The sequence below is a fragment of the Dermacentor variabilis genome, chromosome 3 (assembly GCF_050947875.1).
Source record: "Dermacentor variabilis isolate Ectoservices chromosome 3, ASM5094787v1, whole genome shotgun sequence".
Taxonomy (NCBI): Eukaryota; Metazoa; Arthropoda; class Arachnida; order Ixodida; family Ixodidae; genus Dermacentor; species Dermacentor variabilis.
In genome coordinates this window covers 16,664,127-16,676,947 of record NC_134570.1, presented here as the reverse complement: position 1 = coordinate 16,676,947, position 12,821 = coordinate 16,664,127, and the positions used below count along the sequence as shown (strand labels likewise).

The following is a 12,821-nucleotide window of genomic DNA, read 5'->3' as shown; positions in this document are numbered from 1 at the left end:
TTGACCAATAGCCGAAGAATAATCGCGAAAGGCGTCGAATCAGGAATAACTATTTTTTTTTTGTTCGGTCAAATCATGCATGATCTGTGTTCACGTCATATCAGATGAGGAGCTATCGCGGTTTTCGTGACGTCGCGTGACAGACAGGTGAAGTGGGGGTGGTCCAAAAAAGTTTTTCACCAGTTGCGGAAGGCTGATTGCAGAATAGAGAAGTTTGCAATAGTCTTACGTTATAGCGCCCTTGTTTGCAAACAGTGAATTGCACGATATTTTGATGTAAATTTGATGGGGTATACTTATCCGCCAATTCCTTCTGCTTTAAACATAACATTTTGCTTCCGACCGAACGTAACTTGTGAAACGGACAAGTCGATGGCTGAGCAAAACGTAAATTGCGGGCGTGCAAGGCGTCGAAATATTGGTCACATCGGGAGTGGAAGTGTCAGGCGGGAGTCTGCAGTAACGGCTTTATTGGTTTGAATGAACGTTTTTTTTTTTTTTCGTAGGGCTTACCTGGTACAGGTGCATATTTCGGTCGCCCTTTGCAGACAAGGCGAAACGAGAGAAGAGGGAAAGCTTTCAGAGGTGTCGGCTTCGAGTCAGTTCATTCAACTTGTTACGTCGTTGCTTTAAACCTAGTTTGCTAAATGAAATTGCGTGAAGAGTCGACAATATTTGGTCACCGACCCATTTGATCCTTCTGAAAAGGGTCAAAATTATTGTAGCAAGATTATTTTAATGAGTAGACGGAATCATTAGTCTGGCTGGTTGTCTGGCGTGCTACTCCAATTGTTGGGTAAGAAATGAGACGTACGTAGTGAACACAAAAATACACAAGCGGCATATGCACCCACGGATACGCAAGACCACACTAAAGCTGTTCAGAAGCTGCTATGTAAATACCTGAAAAAAATTTTTTTTGTCATCCTCTTAAGTCGTGGGATGTTGCGTATAGGTATAAGCGAGGCCAAACATAACTTAGCTTGGCGATGTTTTTTGCGATTCGTGCTACAGTGAACGTGCTATTTCTTTATAACTTTGTTTCTTTTACGCGGCTAACTCTCCTGGACTTGTACAATCGTCACTTTACAGACTGTTTTGAACTTGTATTGACGGTGTTCTTCAATTGGTGGTGTCCAGTCGCGACAACTGCTGAACGAGCTGTTTTGCTTCGATTGACTGTCAACTCACAATTACTAAAAACACTCTTATTGCTGTACTGCGTTCATTTCATGTTATCCTTTTTCGATCATTGGACAAATTATAGTTTGTGCAGAAGCCAGAGACAAAATTGTTGCCAGAAATTATGCCAACCAACTCTCGCCGTGCCAGACTCCCCAATTTTGACTGCAGGTGGGACATTGCTCGCTCCATATGGAGTCGTGCTAGGTCATGTTGTTTTCCTCGATGCCCTTATGGACCGGCATCCCAAAACTTGGTTAAAATGAGAGGCGAGACCGACAGAGAAATCGGTATGCGACTGTGAAGCAGCAGTGTTGTTTTTAAGCATTGAAATTTTGCCTACTAACTCAAATATGGGGAAGCGATAGCGTTGCTTTCGTTACAGATTTTAATCGGCAGCAGATGGGAGATATGGGCGTAAGGATCCCCCGGTTTAATATATATTTACAGGCAGACAGATCCCGCGAAGTCAAGACTGTACAGAAAGCGCATTTCTTGCGCCGTGACCCACACAGCTATACGAGTATTTCGCGCTCGCTCGACTCAGATCGGTTCAGTCGCGCGATGCTCCACTCCCTTAGAATAACCGTCTCCGACAGCGCCGAGCAGTGAAAACGAGGATGACGTCCGATTCGATGCCCTTTTGTGCTTGCGGATTCACACAGAATATATGGGAAAACTCAATAGCTCATGACACGTCGATATCGACTCGCAGTCCGCCAGAACTTTGTCTGCAGGTCGGCCATTCACGGAGCCGCGCATCTTTCGCACTTGTGTACCCAACTGTTCCTCATATTTCCAAAATTTGGTTCCACTTCAGGTGTGCGAAACACCGTTTGCAAGCCTGAATGAAGCTGTAGCCGTTGGCGGCTAAGTTCACTGTAATACTTCAAAAAAAAAAAAAAGGAGGAAGTCCCCGGACATTAACCCAAACGCACGCCCCATTTTGCTGCTCGGACGGCAGATCCTCATCTCAAATGTCTTCCGCTTTTCAGGAGCGCATACCTCGACGTGAATAGTGTAGGTGATGAGAAATAAGACTCTGACTTATTAGATCAGGATACTTTGGCGAGCAGGAATGCCGGGCTGCGAGAACCAGTCAGAGCTGTATATATATATAAAATATGGGCTTTTCGTGCCAAAACCACGATGGTCAACTGTAACAAAATTTCAATTTGACTATACTGGCCATATTCAAATTCATATTCAAGTTTATTTACCAGACAATATGCTAGAAGGTCCGCTGGGCTAAAAGCCGTAAAAACGGCTTGACGGGGCCCTGGTAACCGTTACATGGCAGCGGCTATACAAGGTGCAGAGGAAAAGGAATAAGATACGCCGTTACAAAGGCAAAAATGGAAAAGAGGCAGATTACAATGCATAATATAACATTCATAAATCACACAAATACACTTGAAATACGATGCACATGAAAATGCATATGCAAATTTCGACACATAGTACCGCATATTTACCACTCACACAAACACACTAAAATGCGGCAAAAATAAATTTAATGTTTTTAATAACCGATTTGCAAGCAGCACATATATTATATATAGTAGATATTTATAGATACTGAATCTTTTACTAGCAAAGAATAGAACAAAAGAAAGAACGTAACTGTTTTTTACTGCAACTGGTTGTGTTTTCATATGTGTTTAGTGTTGTTGGGACGTTGTATGCCAAAGTTTGATACTTATAAGTTGTACGAAATCGAGGTATAGACCATATATTGGTGTTTCTTGTAGGTACTGTAATAACACGACGCTTTAGACATGATAAGGCTGTAATAAAGTCCGAGAGTTCTCTGTTTGAAAAGTAGAGTGTGTTCAACAAGCGGTATGAGTAAATGTCAACCCGAACTATACTGAACCTTTCAAATGATTTGCATGTGGTTCCCAGACGTTCAATGTTCCCAACGTGGCGAATTATCCTTTTTTGTAGAACAAGTATTTTATTTATGTTTCTTTTTGTTGTTGTGCCCCAAATCAACGTACAATAATTTAAATGTGAGTTAAATAATGCGTGATATATTTGAAGTTTGGCCTTGAGTGGCAGCAGACTACGGCAGCGAGACACGACTCCTGTTACAGATGAGATTTTCCTACATAGGTAATTAACGTGAGCATCCCAACTTAAGTTCGATGAAAAGTAAACCCCAAGTATTTTATGCGTATCAACAATATCTATTTGCTGTGAATCAAGAATTAACGGCTGGTGAGTAGGCATTATTGCCTTGCTTAGTAACTCAGGAGACCAATTGCAATGCATGCTCACTGACCTGGAGAGGCAAAGCAGAAGGGTGGGTCTGAAAATTAATTTGCAGAAAATTAAAGTATTGTTTAACAGTCTCGGAAGAGAACATCAGTTTACGATAGGTAGCGAAGCACTGGAAGTGGTAAGGGAATACATCTACTTAGGGCAGGTAGTGACCACGGATCCGGATCATGAGACTGAAATAACCAGAAGAATAAGAATGGGCTGGGGTGCGTTTGGCAGGCATTCTCAAATCATGAACAGCAGGTTGCCACTATCCCTCAAAAGGAAAGTGTATAACAGCTGTGTGTTACCAGCACTCACATATGGGGCAGAAACCTGGAGGCTTACGAAAAGGGTTCTGCTGAAATTGAGGACGACGCAACGAGCTATGGAAAGAAGAATGATGGGTGTAACGTTAAGGGATAAGAAAAGAGCAGATTGGGTGAGGCAACAAACGCGGGTAAACGACATCTTAGTTGAAATCAAGAAAAAGAAATGGGCATGGGCAGGACATGTAATGAGGAGGGAAGATAACCGATGGTCATTAAAGGTTACGGACTGGATTCCAAGGGAAGGGAAGCGTAGCAGGGGGCGGCAGAAAGTTAGGTGGGCGGATGAAATTAAGATGTTTGCAGGGACAACGTGGCCACAATTAGTACATGACCGGGGTAGTTGGAGAAGTATGGGAGAGGCCTTTGCCCTGCAGTGGGCGTAACTAGGCTGATGATGATGATGATGATGAGTAGGCATTATTTTATTTTTACCATGAAATATAACAGCTTTAGTTTTATTAGGATTAATCTTTAGTCTATTGATTTTTCACCACGAGGTAATCTCCGAAAGTACGTCGTTAGCTCTGGATATTAGATGAGGCAGGTTAATGTCAGAGATAAGTATCGTTGAATCATCTGCGTATATTACGTACTTAACTGTCGTGTCCATGTTCACGATATCGTTGATGTAAACATTGAACATCAGGGGACCCAGAATACTCCCTTGCGGTACACCGCAAGTGATAGGTAAGAATGACGAGCTACATTTATTAATGTGTACACTCTGGAATCTGTTCTGAAGATAAGATTCTAGTAAAGATAAGCAACTACCACGAGTGCCATTTGATTCTAGTTTGTGCAAAAGAATGCTGTGGTCGAGGGAATCAAAGGCCTTGCTGAAATCTAAAAAAATACCGAGTGTGAATTCGTTTTTTTTTCAATGCGATGAACTATAGCTTCTTTCAGTGTCAGCAATGCAGTTTCAGTAGACCTGCCGCTTCGAAAGCCAAACTGCGCGTCTGTTAGAACATTAAATTTATTGAAGAACCGCGTAATTCGAACAAAGATAATTTTTTCTAGGCACTTAGAGAAGACAGGAAGGACAGAAATAGGTCTGTAATTACTTTCTATGTTACGATCGCCTCCCTTAAAAATGACTGATACTCTGGCTCTTTCCATAGCTTCTGGAACAACTCCTGATTCGATAATTAAGTTAAAGATATGTGCAAGAACTTCTGTGATGAAATGTATAACGTGTTTTATAGGAGAGATTTGCAAATTATCGGCATCGAGTGATTTAGTATTATTTAAGCACATAAAAGCGCGACACACTTCATTTTTATCTGTTGGATCAAGAAAGATGCTCTGCTTCATATTACCGCGTCCTGTAGTCAATTCCATATGTTCATTACATGGAGTTACTGCGTTTAGGAAGTGGTTGTTGAAGTGTTAAGTGTTAAGTGTTAGGAAGTGGATGTTGAAGTGTTGAAGTGATATGGGTACTTGATACCATTAAAGTAACCTTGAAAGGCCGCTGGCCTGGTAATCGCCTAATGTTGGCTACCTGGTGGTAAGCGGGTATGAGTGTGACCTGCGTCATATCAGACAACAATCGTTCTAAAGCGCTGATGTCCCTATCGCGCGTATACATGCGCGACCGTTCACGCGAGCGCTCGTTCTCAACGCTCTGGCTTCGTTGTTTCCGGCGGCCGGCGTTTCTATGAGTTCTGTTGTCAAAAACGCTAATTTTTGCGAGCTTCTTGTGACGCGTTTACCCGCATTTCATGCGCAAATTTTTCACGCAGACTTTTGGTATGATGCTGTCAAAAACGAGAACCTTCGCGCAGTCCGAAATTTCGTTGCCGTTTGTTTTTAAGGCAAGAAAGACCCAAGCTGACGCACGTGATCATTGTACAATGCACATCACCGTGTCTGCGCGCCTTATAAGAAAACAAAAAAGTAAAAGACACGATCCGTTTCACAAGTGTAAACTCTGTTTTATGATTTCGACATCTGGCGCCTCGTTTCTAAGCCGAAAAAGTCAATTCTGCATCTCTGTGGTATTTAATGGTGTATGAAGTGCACTTGCATGCTTTTGAGGTGTAGAAGAGCGTTTGGAGTTTCCCACCAGCACACATGATAGTGGGCGGACAGAGGTTAAAAATGTCTCTTTATGCACAGCACGGACGTGTTCACCGTGTCGACCGATATAGCCCGCGGAACGCAGCTATATATGCCGATATGGTCGCACGCACGACGTTTTGTAAGCAGGGCTCTGTTTTGTAGCCTTCTTTTTTTGCTGCTTGCTGCCACATGCCGTCTATTGTGCGCGATAGCGCTGTATTGCCGTGTCATATACAGCACGTGGTTGTTGACACGCCGTTGCGAAAATTATGCTGTGGTGTCGTCGCGTTCGAATAGTAGCTTCGACGAATTCCTGTCCAGTCTAAGCGCCGAAGTATCTTTCCGATTACTTCTGCGCGTTCATTAGACGTTACTGTGTTGCAACGTCTACGGGACCTGGTGCTTTCAAGAGTATACTGTTCGGAAGGATACCTGTGACGTGGCCAATAGGTTTCTGACTTGGGGCAGTTGGCCGCCCAAAGACTGCCTTGTTCCTCGTTCGTCTTCATCGCCTTACAACCATTGCGCATGCGTGAACGGTTACACTTCTCCCTCATTCTTGATGATAATACGAGAGACAGATAACTAGAGAGAACGAGAAGACGCGGATAAATACAAATCTTTAAACAAGGACGCAGACACGGGCAGAAAGTAGGCGTCGGGAAACTCGTGTGAAAGAAACAGGTGCTGCATGACAGGAGATATCTGTACTGTGACCAACGCATGAGAATTTTTGAGACAAGAGCAACAGCCTGACGACGGCAAGATTATCTGTAGCATATAGGCCGATAGCAAGTTACGTACATATCTACCACCATTTCTGTGGTGGCTGCTCCATCTGTTGTTCAATTTTTTTTCTTCGCCGCGCGTTTTTAATGAACGCTACTTCTCTTCACGTGGAAACATACACACCTTTTATAGCCAGCTCTGCCGAATTATAAGGGGCGATGCCTAGCCTTTCACCATTTCTTTATTCAAAATTGTCATTTATTTTTTTCATAAGTCTTTCAAATAGAAACAATGAGACTGCTAGAACCTCATGCGTCACGCGCTACTTGTGCGGTGGCGGCAACCGTGTTGCGACAGGCGGAGTTAGGACGGCGTGCTTGATTGGTCTCACCCATCTACACAACGGCGTCGTTTACGCGCGTGAACTTGGCGCAAGCGAGTCGAGTGAGCAGTCGATCTGACCCATTCCTACTCGACCGCGTTTACGTGCATTTTGTCAAGCGCGTTGAACGGGTCAAGCACCCTTGGCAGGCAGGTTTGCAGAATTCTTCTCGACGCTCGCTCGCTCAGCCCGACCCGCTAACGTTCACATGAAGCCGACGTCAGGATTTTGATCTGACGAGCCCACTCAACCCCACTTCATTGGCTTAGTGTAAACGTAGCGAATGTCTCGGGGGAAGGCAATGAGCAGACGTAGAACTTCTCTGGAGTCAGTCATGTACGGTGTCTGCTTTCTTTCTCGTCGTATATGCGGGGGGCATATCCAGACGAAGTGTTCCAGGTCTCTCTCATATCAAAACATGACGCAGAACATGCCGTCTTAAATAACCAAGCCTGCGGTGTACACTGAGCCAATTCGAATACGATACACGAAGGTAGCCTCCTTGCGACTGAGTAATCATGAATGAAAGGGTGGATAAGCAGGTGTCTTCGGGGATCCCTGTTTTGGGAACATGGTAGGGCTTCTCGCGCCGTGGCGTCAGTTTCTTTGTTTCCTTCAATTGCAACGCGAGACGGAATCCACTGAACGTTCACATTAAAACCACTGCTTCTTTAGCCTTAAGCAGCGCCAGAGATTGCTTCGAAATGTTGTTGTCGTGAGTACCAAGCCATATTGTGTTGCGTTGCCTGCAATAGCAGATCTCCCGTCTTGGAGTGGCAATGTTTGCAGTACTTTCACAGCTATCAAAGAAGCTAGAGGATCCAGCCGGCCAGTCTGCGGTGTCGCAGCTTCGCAACTTTCTGTGTGAATGCTCGCCAACGCCATCGTGAGGACCTGCGTGTGGATTCGATATCTTGTGCTCCAACGCCCGAAACTTCGCTTCTGAAATTGGAATTGAGTGTTTATCGGGCAACCAGGGCACACCGACGCTGCAGACAACGTCCTAGAAAGTGGAAGGATGCCGGTTGTGAGCAGCGCGCCAACGGACAAATAAGGAAGAGCACGAGCGCCGTCCGCGCTGAGACGCCTGCGACTCTTTCGCCGGAGAGGAGGCAAAGCTACGTTGACTGGCTGTGCAAGGCGTCGATGTCATTTTCACGCCGTGCTGAACATCATCCGAGGCTTCCAAACGCGGGGACGCTCCTTGTGCGTACGCGCTTTTCAGGACTGAATTTATACTCTGCTCATTGTTAAGAACTGTTCACATTACCGCCTTCGATAATAACGTGTTCGCTGTCGCACTTGGGCGTCTCCTGTTATAAGGAACTGCTCAAGCGTACGAACTGCTAGATAAATGCGGACCATGTTTTGTACGTGGCAACGCTGCCGCGAAAAAGCACTGGCAGGTCTTGCGTGGATGTGGTAATGCCTGCGCTGTGAGTGACCACTGCGGGTGCAAATCGCGCCACGTGCAGCCTTTGTCTCTGGGTGTTCTTGTAGAACATCGAGCACCGTGTTTTGCGGTGATGCTCGTGTTCAGGCAGCTGCTGAATTTGCGCACTAAATGACCAGGGTGTCTACCAATCGGGAAAACCGGCAAAACCGGAAATTCTCAGGGATTGTGAATAGTCTGGAAATACTCAGGGAAAACTCAGGGAATCGGTGCTTCTATCAGAGAAAATGATCTAATTTTATTGATAGGGAACGAAAGTCGCGGTAATGGTGGCTCAAGTAACAGAGAGGAATCGTAACGAATTGTCTTTGACGCCGTGTCGTCGGCTGGAGTTGCCAGTGTACAGTCAACGACCGACTTTCCGGACACCCGATAATTCGGACGTCCGGAAATTTCTGAAACTTCTGAAATTTCGGGTGCAAGAACCGTTCGCAGACCAATTTTCCGGACTTTTTGCCGTGACCGCAGGTCCGAAACGGCAATCAAAGCTACCACCGCCGCCATTTTGATTACCTCGCCGCCTCGAACCGGTACTCTCGGAGGCAGTCCTGCTGTCAGCCGCAGCCAACACGGCGGCAACGCTAGGCCTAGCTGCTTCGACGTTCGCTGGTAAGCCTCTTGCCGTTCGGCGCCGTGTTTACCGCTGTCAGCACTGGCACCGACTGCGCCTTTGTGGTCCTCGCGATTGGCTTCGAAGCTCGGAAAGCACGACGCGTTGCATAATGTTGGTTCCCGAAAGTCAGCTTTGCCTCAATACATCAATGTTATGCTGTTATACGGTGAAGCTTAGTAAGCGTCGAAAGGGGCAATGTCACGGGACAGAGTATGTATTCCTTAATTACACGCGCGTGCACTCGCCATCTCCTGTCACAGTACGAGCACCGATATGCCTAATAAGTGTACTGTCAGGCCTTCAGAGCTTTTTCAGATGTACCTGTGGCAATTTTAGCGCTTAAAGGCACTAAAAGACATGCATTCATTTTTTTCGACCTGACCGCTTTTTCGAACGTTTTCGCGGCACCTAGGGAGCCCTAAAAATTAGACGTTGACTGTACAACTAAGAAGACGCTTCAAATGGTCTGTGGGTCGAACGCGCGGCGGGAGGACGACGACGACCACAAAAAGGAACTACGCATTCAGAAATGCAGGAAAGGAAGCGTGCCGCCGCTTCTTTAAAGGAGCTTGAGCTCGAAAAACGAAGTGTCGGCTGACGTCGAGATGCAGGTGTCCCTCATCATCATCATCAGCCTGGTTACGCCCACTGCAGGGCAAAGGCCTCTGCCATACTTCTCCAACAACCCCGGTGATGTACTGATTGTGGCCATGTCGTCCCTGCAAACTTCTTAATCTCATCCGCCCACCTAACTTTCTCCCGCCCCCTGCTACGCTTCCCTTCCCTTGGGATCCAGTCCGTAACTCTTAATGACCATCGGTTATCTTCCCTCCTCATTACATGTCTTGCCCATGCCCATTTCTGGAGAGGCAAAGCAGAAGAGTGGGTCTAAAAATTAATCTGCAGAAAACTAAAGTAATGTTTAACAGTCTCGGAAGAAAACAGCAATTTACAATAGGTAGCGAAGCACTGGAAGTGGTAAGGGAATACATCTACTTAGGGCAGGTAGTGACGGCGGATCCGGATCATGAGACGGAAATAATCAGAAGAATAAGAATGGGCTGGGATGCGTTTGGCAGGCATTCTCAGATCATGAACAGCAGGTTGTCATGATCCCTCAAGAGAAAAGTGTATGATAGCTGTGTCTTACCAGTACTCACCTACGGGACAGAAAGTTGGAGGCTTACGAAAAGGGTTCTACTTAAATTGAGGACGACGCAACGAGCTATGGAAAGAAGAATGATGGGGGTAACGTTAAGGGATAAGAAAAGAGCAGATTGGGTGAGGGAACAAACGCGAGTTGGTGACATCTTAGTGGAAATCAACAAAAAGAAATGGGCATGGGCAGGTGTCCCTCATCAAAACCAAAATAAACTCTTTAAAGCAGGGAAACGCAACACTGAGGCGATTCGCGGGGGCTGAGAGCATGTCGGGACAGTTGAGGTTGGCAATTACCAGCTGTTGGGAGAGAATCTCACTTGTGACGAAGTTCAGGCCTCATACCTATAAGCTTGCTATCAGTTTATAGAAATAGCTCATATACTAAGAGATTTGCTTCTGTACGCATCTACTTTTTATTCGTATTTGAGAATGTTCAAGTCGATTTGCAATGGGCTTTACAGTTTTTTTAGAATATATTTTATTCGCTGTGCAATTTGCTAACCCCTCGCCTGTTTTTTCTTTATGAATAAGATAAACACTACTCCTTACTATTCAAACTGGATTAAGTCACCCGACCTTTTACATTCATCTCACTGCGTTTTATACGCCGATGACACCACCATATCATTATCAGACACATCGTTAATCTCATTAACATCAAAGTTAAATGCTGCGCTAACTGACGTTATAGAATGGTGTCTCAGTAAATACCTAATTATTAATCCGGAGAAAACAAAATATATTATATTCAATAGTGGTCACAGGGTCCTAACTACTCCGCTAGCGTTAACACTTGGTGCTGATCAAATTCCACCCGGTGACTTGGTTCTATTCCTCGGTGTTCTCCTGGACGCTAACCTCAAATTTGACTCCCACGTTAACAATATTAAGAAAAAAACGGCATTTGGCATTCGCGCTCTAATAAAAGCACGCGCCTTCTTTTCTCGCAAGGCTCTTTTATCACTTTACTTTGCTTTTATCCATAGTCATATTAACTATGGAATCGCTGCCTGGGGCAACACGTACAATTGCCACCTGTCATCAGTTCAGCATTTACAAAATCAAGCCATTCGTATCATTACTAGCAGTCCTCGTCAGTCAAATGCATCCATTTTGCTCCGTCAAAACCTCATTTTAACGACCGTGAACTTGTTTCAATATAATCTAACAATCTTATTTTTCAAGTTACTTAACAACCAATTGCTTTACGAATTCGTTAACCTAAATGATTTACATAACTACAATAGAACTAGGTTTGCCTTTAACAGAAATTTTTTACTGCCTCGTGTCCGTACCAACTATGGTAAACTAACATCATCTTTCGCTGGCATATCTTTACGGAATCACTTACCATCAAACATAAAATCACTCACATCATTCTATGCCTTCAAAAAATCCCTTAAAGAGTGCTATCCGAATCATTGACTGCATCACAAGTTGATGGTAAATATTCTTCTAAAATCGTACTCGCCATCTTTACTTCGGGTCCTCAAACAGAACCTGTCAAGCGAAAGTTCCCTAATCGGGACACTCAACGCTTGGGACTGTTATCGGCCATGTGAATTTCGAAAGAAAAAAGCGTTGAAGGGCGAGATTGCGGCGAAATGAAAGATTAGGGAAATTTAGATTAGGGGACGCAAGCCGCCTGCGTGCATTAATCTAAATCTCTCTAATAGCGCTACCTTCAGAGTATTGCAAGGGCATTGCGAATAACTCTGTCGACTTTGTCAGGATGTTCTGGCGGCAGCGGCAGCCGTATGAATAAGCTGGCCCGGTGTTATAAGATACTTTCCTCAAGAGCGGTTTGAGAGCAAACGCCAGCGAATCGTGGCGTTGCAGGTCTTTTCAGCCAATACGACCAGCCAATGGTAGACGGGACTTGAGCAGGAAAAACTTTGTTGCATTCGGCCCCTAATGAATGCAGAGCTGCTAAACTGCAGGGGAAAAGTGCAGGTGACGCTCCCAGTCGCTCTACCAAGTGGAAATAAATAAATAAATAAATAAATAAATAAATAAATAAATAAAAAGAAATGAAAGTGTGCAATAGTCGGGGGGGAGGGGAGGGAGGGCTTGGCTTTGTGAGCAGTACGAGAGAATAAGGGAGAGACGTACGCGGAGCCATGTTTTAACGACGTTGCTTGATCTCCATATCTAGCATGAATCCTCATGCAGCGCTTCACTAGATAGGCTGCTGTTACGTTTCGCCTACGACGCGCGGTATAGCCGGCGCGGATGCAGCGGACGCCGGGGCTTCGTTCAAAGCGGCGGACATTTTGGCCCGTTCGGCGCCGCCGCTACGCCTCCCCGCCAAGCGCGTCCAGGCATGTTCCAATGCCACGTGTCTTCGTGTGCGCGTGTGTGTGTGTGTGCATGTTGGTGCCCACGCTTATCAAAGCGCGGCAGCCGGGGAGAGGAGCTCCCCCAACTGTGAAGCGAGGAGGTCTGACCGTCGCCGGCCCGGCGGAGGCGTCACCTACTCGTCTCAACGTGCCCGAGCGGCGCATCACGTGCGCCTCTGACGAGGCGTTCCTTCTTCCCCTCGACTCCGAGAGTATAAGAGCAGCTGCCCCCGGACGCCGAAAGAGGCTCCGATTTCTTCTGTTGAGTAACGTGCTCTCCCGTCTCTCCACTTCGGTCGACCTG

At 45.6% G+C, this 12,821-nt stretch overlaps 2 protein-coding genes across 8 annotated transcripts in view; one reads left to right on the top strand and one right to left on the bottom strand.

Moving 5' to 3' along the window:
- Positions 1 to 12,821, top strand: part of LOC142575189 (solute carrier family 35 member G1-like) — a 175,263-nt gene that overhangs the window by 6,474 nt on the left and 155,968 nt on the right. For 2 of the 5 annotated variants that reach the window (XM_075684307.1, XM_075684298.1), the window contains exon 2: positions 8,873 to 9,013. The exons of the other annotated variants lie outside the window; for them this stretch is intronic. The gene's annotated coding sequence lies outside the window, so the exon portion shown is untranslated. The remainder of the gene's footprint in view (positions 1 to 8,872; positions 9,014 to 12,821) is intronic. 5 annotated transcript variants of the gene reach the window in all.
- Positions 1 to 12,821, bottom strand: part of LOC142575190 (uncharacterized) — a 112,531-nt gene that overhangs the window by 62,001 nt on the left and 37,709 nt on the right. The window lies entirely within an intron of this gene.